We start from the raw sequence: 6,821 nt of genomic DNA on the forward strand, positions 1-6,821 counted from the left end.
ACTATTATTATTACTATAAGGACAAGAGCACTTATCTAAACTATAGCCTCTCCTCCTCTATAGTATACCTATAGGTAACTATATAAGACTCTAGTTAATATACTACTATAGGAAATAGATAAACCTCCCTTATACCTTCCTTCTACTAAAGAAGAAGCTAACCTAGCCTTATATAATAACTATATAACTAAGGCTTATTACTACACCTAGTAAGCCCTTTAAATAGTTAGGTAAAAGCAAGATCTAAGGCCTTATTAACTATAGTGTATTTAAGATTATTATATATAATCCTTCTATTTACTAGGGCTATATCTTTAAATCTTACCTTATTAATAAAGTTAAAGGTAAAAATAATAAGCTATATAAGAAATTATAACTTATAGTATAAGGTTATAGTAATAATAGTAAAGAAACCTTACTAGTTTAGTTACTTATAATTTAGAAAGCTAGCTAGTGTATAATTCTTATACTTACCTTTTCCTTATAGCTAATAGTAAAGTAATATAGCTATAAGATATAACATAGGCCTATATATAGTTAACTTTATAACTTAACTACACTATCTATATATAACTTCCTCTTTAAATCTATAATTATACCCTTAAGGCACTATTATAAAGGTAGTAAAGCTATTATATAGCCTTACTAAAGTAAGTACCTATTAGTAAGTAACCTATAACTACTACTACTATAAAAAGCTTAATATAGTTACTACTTTATATAACCTATACTTACTCTTTTATTATAAAAAACCTTAACTTTATAATAATTAAGATATAAATAGATAATATAATTAGCCTAACTAGTGTTAATTTCTTTAACTATAAAGATAATAAGCTTACTAAGGTAAAGCTTTTATAAAAAAGAAAATTTTACTTATAGAGAATAAACCTTTAGTATTTAATAAAGGAATTATTTATTAACTTTAGCTAAAAACACCTCTATTACACTTTACTAAAAGGCTAAGGTATAAAGCTAAGACTTATTAATAAAAATTACCTATAGCCTAGTAAGACTATATCTAGTAGTAAGCTTAAGGCGTATATATTACTTTTATCTACTAGCCTAAAGTATACTTTAACCTTTTACTATAGCTTAGTATAAGAGCTAGATAGTAAAGCTATTTAATAACTTAACTAAAGAATCTAGTAGTAAATAAATACACTTAACTATAGCCTTACCTTTATTCCTTTAACCTACCTAATATAAAGCTTTTATATTTATTAATAATCTTTTACTAATAATTATAACTTAACTTTATAGTTAGGATTTATTATCTTTTTACTAATAAAGAGGTTAATAATAGTAAAGTAAGTTTACCTTTATAGTAATATCCTCTATTTCTTATTAACTAAATCTAAATAAGTAATATAAAGTGTTCTTATATTAAAGTCTATAGTATAGTTATAGGTTAATATAGTGTATACTCTTTCTATAACTATTATAATAGTAGTAAATAAGCTTAGTAACTATTAATCTTACTATTACCTATACTAACTTATACTTACTATATAAGTGCCTAGTAAAGTTAAGTACTACCTATAAAAAGCCTTAATAATTAATATTATAGTACTATAATAATTATATAAGTAATATAAGCTCTTTAAGGTATAATAGATCTATAGTAATAATAACCTTACTAATAGGTTTATAAAGTCCTTACTAAACTAAGTACTTAAGAGTCTTATCTTTATAATAAGGTAAAGATATAAATAAAGGATAAGTTATATAAATATAATAGAAATAATAAGAATAATAGATATAGATAATAGGCACTTAAAGAAAGAAATAGGTTATATAAACTATATAGATTAATAGTAGTTAAATCTATTTAATGTAGGTATATACCTTTAATAGCTATAGCTAAAGAGAAATACACTAAATAAGATAGTATAAGCCTACCTTTACTAGTAAATAGATAAATAAATTTATAGTAGTATATAACTATAAAAAGTGTAATACTTTTACTCTTCTTGTTTTTATTACGTTTTTAGGCTTTTTAGGAGGAATAGGAGCACTAGTGACTTTTACTACACAAGAAAGTTACTAGTGTTAGTATATAGGTAATATAGCTAGAGGCAGTAGGTTATATAATACACTGCCTACTAGTAGAATCCTTACTTTTGCCTATACGCAAGGGTGCTACTACACTTATACTCCTACTTTACCTTATTAACTAGTTAACTATTAATAACTATAAATTTAACTACCTTTTCTTAACCTTTATAATATTATAAGATATAGGATCCTATTAATTAACTAGTAAAAACTAATATATAGTAATACTATATTAACTACTATATCTTTATTAGGATCTTAAACACCTAGGTTACCTTTTTAACTATCTATAAAGATATTACTAGAATTTATAAAGTTTAAGTTATAGATATTAAAAAAATAACTAAGGTACTAACTAGTTTTATAATTACTATAGATTACTATAAAATAAGATAAGCTATACTTAATAGCTACCTTAAGCTATTTAAATAGCTTAGTATAACTACTATTAATAGTACCTAGGCCTAGTTGTTCTATAAAGTTAAAGAAGTCCTAGTAATAATATATAACTACTATAAAAACCTAATTATAGTAATAAAGGAGATAATATAAACTAAAGTATAGATAGTAATAAAACAAAAACTAAAGAAGTACTATATTACTAAGGGCACTATAGAATAACTAATCTAGACCTAGATTATTACCCTAAGAGAAAAGATAAAGCTATTCTAACTTTTTAATAGCCTACTGTTATAATAACTTTAATATAGGTTCTAATTAACCTAGTGCTCTATATACTTTAACTAGTATAAGGCTAGACTATATATAAAATAATAGCTTTATAAGAACTATAGTATTCTAGAGGTAAACTATAAAAATAAGCTATATAGTAAGCTATAATAGTGTACTAACTATAAGGGGCCCTTTAAGAGTATATATAAGGACTATCCCCTTTAGCTAACTAAGAAAAAGGGTATAATTATAAAACTATTAAAGGGGTAAAAACAAAGTATATAATAGAGAGAGTAAAGGCAGTATACAGTAGTATAAAAAGAACTAATTTAACCTATATAGATAATAGACAAGAGGGCTATTAAGAGCCTAGGTCTAGAGGTATAGTAATAGTAAGTAATAAATAACACTTATAATAATAAACTAGGAGTCTTTTAATAGCTAGACTAGGAAATAGAGAATATCTTAGAAAAAAGTATAATACTAAGACCCTTTATTAAACTTAGTACCTTAGTACTCTTATTCTTACTACTACTCTAATAGTAGTATAACTAAAGATACTATATATAAATATATAATAATTAAGGCTAACTTATAATATAGCCTTTACCTTTATTAACTAAGAATAAGTTAATATTATTATAATATAGAAGCTATAGTGCTTAAATAATAGACGTTTAAAGATAAAGATAACTTTTAACTATATACTCTTTTCTTTAGTAATAAAATAGTAAAACATAAATATAAGACCTAGAGTTATAACCTATATCTAGAATATATATATAAACACTATAACCTTTAATATAACCTAATGCCTACTTTAGAATATACTTAAGGTTAAGGTCTAGAACTCCTACTATATTAATATCTATAGAGAACCTAGAATAAAGGTTATACTAGAAGCTTTAGAAGCCTAGACCCCCCCTAGTAATTCCCTAGTAGTAGGAAATTTTAATATATAGCACTTAATATAGTAACTAGGAGTTATATAAAGCTAAGGGTTAGCCTACCTAGTAGACTAGGTAAATATATACTAACTTTTACTTATTAGCCCCCTAGGAATCCTAATATATAATATAGAGAATACCTTTAACTTAGCCTTCTTAAATATCCTCTTAGTAATAATATAGGTAGCTAACTATTTATATACTAGCTTAGACTACTTAATACTACTTATAATAATCTTAAACTTAACTAGATTAATACTAAAGGGAGGCCTAAAGGTAAAAGTAAACACCTTTAATAAGATTAAGAAGTTTATAGATAAAGTAATATACACTATCTAGGTGCTCCTAAGTAAGCTAGAAATAGTAATAGACCTTAATTAGGCTATATAAGCGCTTATAGAGCTTCTATAGTATATAGTAGTATTAATAGGTATATAATATCTTAAAGAGAAATTAGTTACCTAGTAAAATAATAAGTACTAGGAAGTAAAGAGGGTACACTAGAATATAAGATAAGATAATAATAAAGAGAATATTACTATAATAGTAAAAGAGCTATAAAAGGCTATCTATAGGGCTAAGGCTAAATACTAGATAGACTAGATTAATAAAATAGAAATAGATAAGAACTTATATAAGGTAATAGGCTAGTATAAACCTATTACCTAGTTCTAGTTTTCTCCTTTATAGGATAATAAAACTATAGCTACTATACTTACTAAGAAAATAAAAATCCTTTAATAGTAACTTCTTAAATAATTTAATATAAGTATAGATATTAACCTATATATACTAATAGTGCCTTAAAGGATAATTAACTAAGATAACTATATACCTCTAAAGAAGGCTAAAGTAGCTTTACTTAAAGCTAAAAATACTACCCTTAGGGTAAATAGTATTACTATTATTATACTATAAGCTACTTAGCTATATATAAAAGAATATATCTAGAGGCTATACTAAGTAAGCCTTAAGTTAAGGTACTACCTTTTACCTTTTAAGGACACTAAAATAGTAATAATCCCTAAAGCTAACTAGGACACTAGTACCCTAAAGGGATAAAGGCTAATATCTTTACTCTTAATAATAGGTAAAGGACTTAAATAACTTATAGCTAAAAGGCTAGCCTAGAAGTGCCTAGGGTATAGCGTCCTATACCTATAAATAGTAGAGGCTTTCCTAAAGAGGTTAATAATAAATATAGTAGTAGTACTAGCGTATAATATTAAGGTAGCTCTAGATAATAAATACTACTATACTTTAATTATAATAAATATATAAGGCACTTTTAATATAGTTAATAGTAGCTACTTAGTAAAGGTTATAAAAAAGTAAAGGTAGCTAGTTAATATAGTTAACTAGGCTTTATCCTTTATAATAAAAAAAAAAGCCTAGGTGCACTTTAAAGACTATATATTACTAATAATACTACTATACTATAGGTTACTATAAGGATTACTAGTATTACTAATACTTTACCTCTACTATATTAAACTTTTATATAGATTTAGTAGTACTTTAACCTATTTTAGCTATATAGATAACTATAGAATACTATATACTAGTAAAATAAAGGAAGAAAGCAAAGACTAGGCGTAAGCTATCTTAGATAAAATAACTATATAGGGATAAGATAATAGTATACTATTTAATAAGGCTAAAATAAAAGTTTTATACTTCTTAAGGTAAAAGAAAACTAATAGCCTTATAATTTAATATAAGGTAAAGATAGTAGCCCTAAAAGCTACTATAAGGTAGCTAAAGGTCTACCTTAATAAATAAATAGATCTAAAGAAGTATATTAAAGAGTAAATAGCTTTAGTAAAAGTAACTATAGGATATATTAGAGGACTTAATAAAGTATATAGAGAAGCTTTCTTACTTAGTATAAGATATACCTTATATACTATAGTTATCCTAAAGACACTTTATGCCTTAGAAATATAGTACTTTAGATAAAAAAAATAAGGTAGAAAATAGACCTAAAATAGGCTAGTATATATTAACTATAGCCTTATAGAATAAATAAAGAAAATCTAGTCTATAATTAACACTATAATCTAAGGATATCTCTTAGTATAAAGGATAACCTCTACCTTAGTCCTCCTATAGGAATCTAGTACTTTACTAGTAGAGTTACTACTAGAGGCTATACACTAGAGGTATAGACTATACCTTAGTACTCTAGATAAAGGGTACCCTCTAGTCTAGTAGATTAAGACCTTTTTATATATTAATTAGAAAAAAGAGAAAGTCTAGCTAACTATACTAATAGATATAGTAAACGCTATCCTAAGCTTTTCTTAGCTAGAACTATAATATAAGACCTACTATAGGATCTTAACCTATTAGGTAAATAAATAAAGTAAAGAGGATATAGTAAAAAAATACTAAAAGTAAATAAAGATATTATCTTTGTCCTATATAATAGTATATATAGATAAGTTATAAATATTATATAATAAAATAAAATATAGGTATACTATACTTAGAGGTAAAAAGCTAGTCTATTAAGGATATTATTAACTCTTGTCTAGGGAAGTATATAATATAGAAATAGAGGGGGCCTACGTAAGGCTTTAATTAGTACTCTACTTTAATAGGGGAATAGATAAAATAATAGTATGCCTTAATAACTTAGTAGTAATATATAGGCTAAATAAAATACCTACTATATCCTTATAGAAGGCCTTCTTTAATTTTATTAGTATAGCTAAGGAGTATAAGAAGAAGATATAGGTATAATAGGTACTAGGGTATATTAGTATAAGTAAGAACAAGCTAGTAGACTTCTTAGTAAAAGAAAAGATAAAAATAAGCCTAGTAGACCTATATATATAACTACTAATATATAGTTATATTAAGAAGGATATATAATAAAGGTAAAAAAGAGCCTTTAAGGAATAGTAAATAATATACTACCTAGCTAGCTATAAGCTATTTAAGCTTAGCGCTAGTCTTTAACTAATACTAAAAATTAGTATATTTACTAGAATAAAGCTATACTAGCTAATAGTAGTAAGGTTAGGCTATAGTAACTTTATAAAATACTATAATAGATTTAATTATAATAAAGTAAATATTTACTATATATATAGTAACCTTAAAACCTTAATACACTTACTATAGTACTAGAAGGTTAAA

Source organism: Colletotrichum navitas (assembly GCF_030913465.1).
Source record: "Colletotrichum navitas strain CBS 125086 chromosome Unknown LY79scaffold_42, whole genome shotgun sequence".
In the NCBI taxonomy this organism is placed as follows: domain Eukaryota; kingdom Fungi; phylum Ascomycota; class Sordariomycetes; order Glomerellales; family Glomerellaceae; genus Colletotrichum; species Colletotrichum navitas.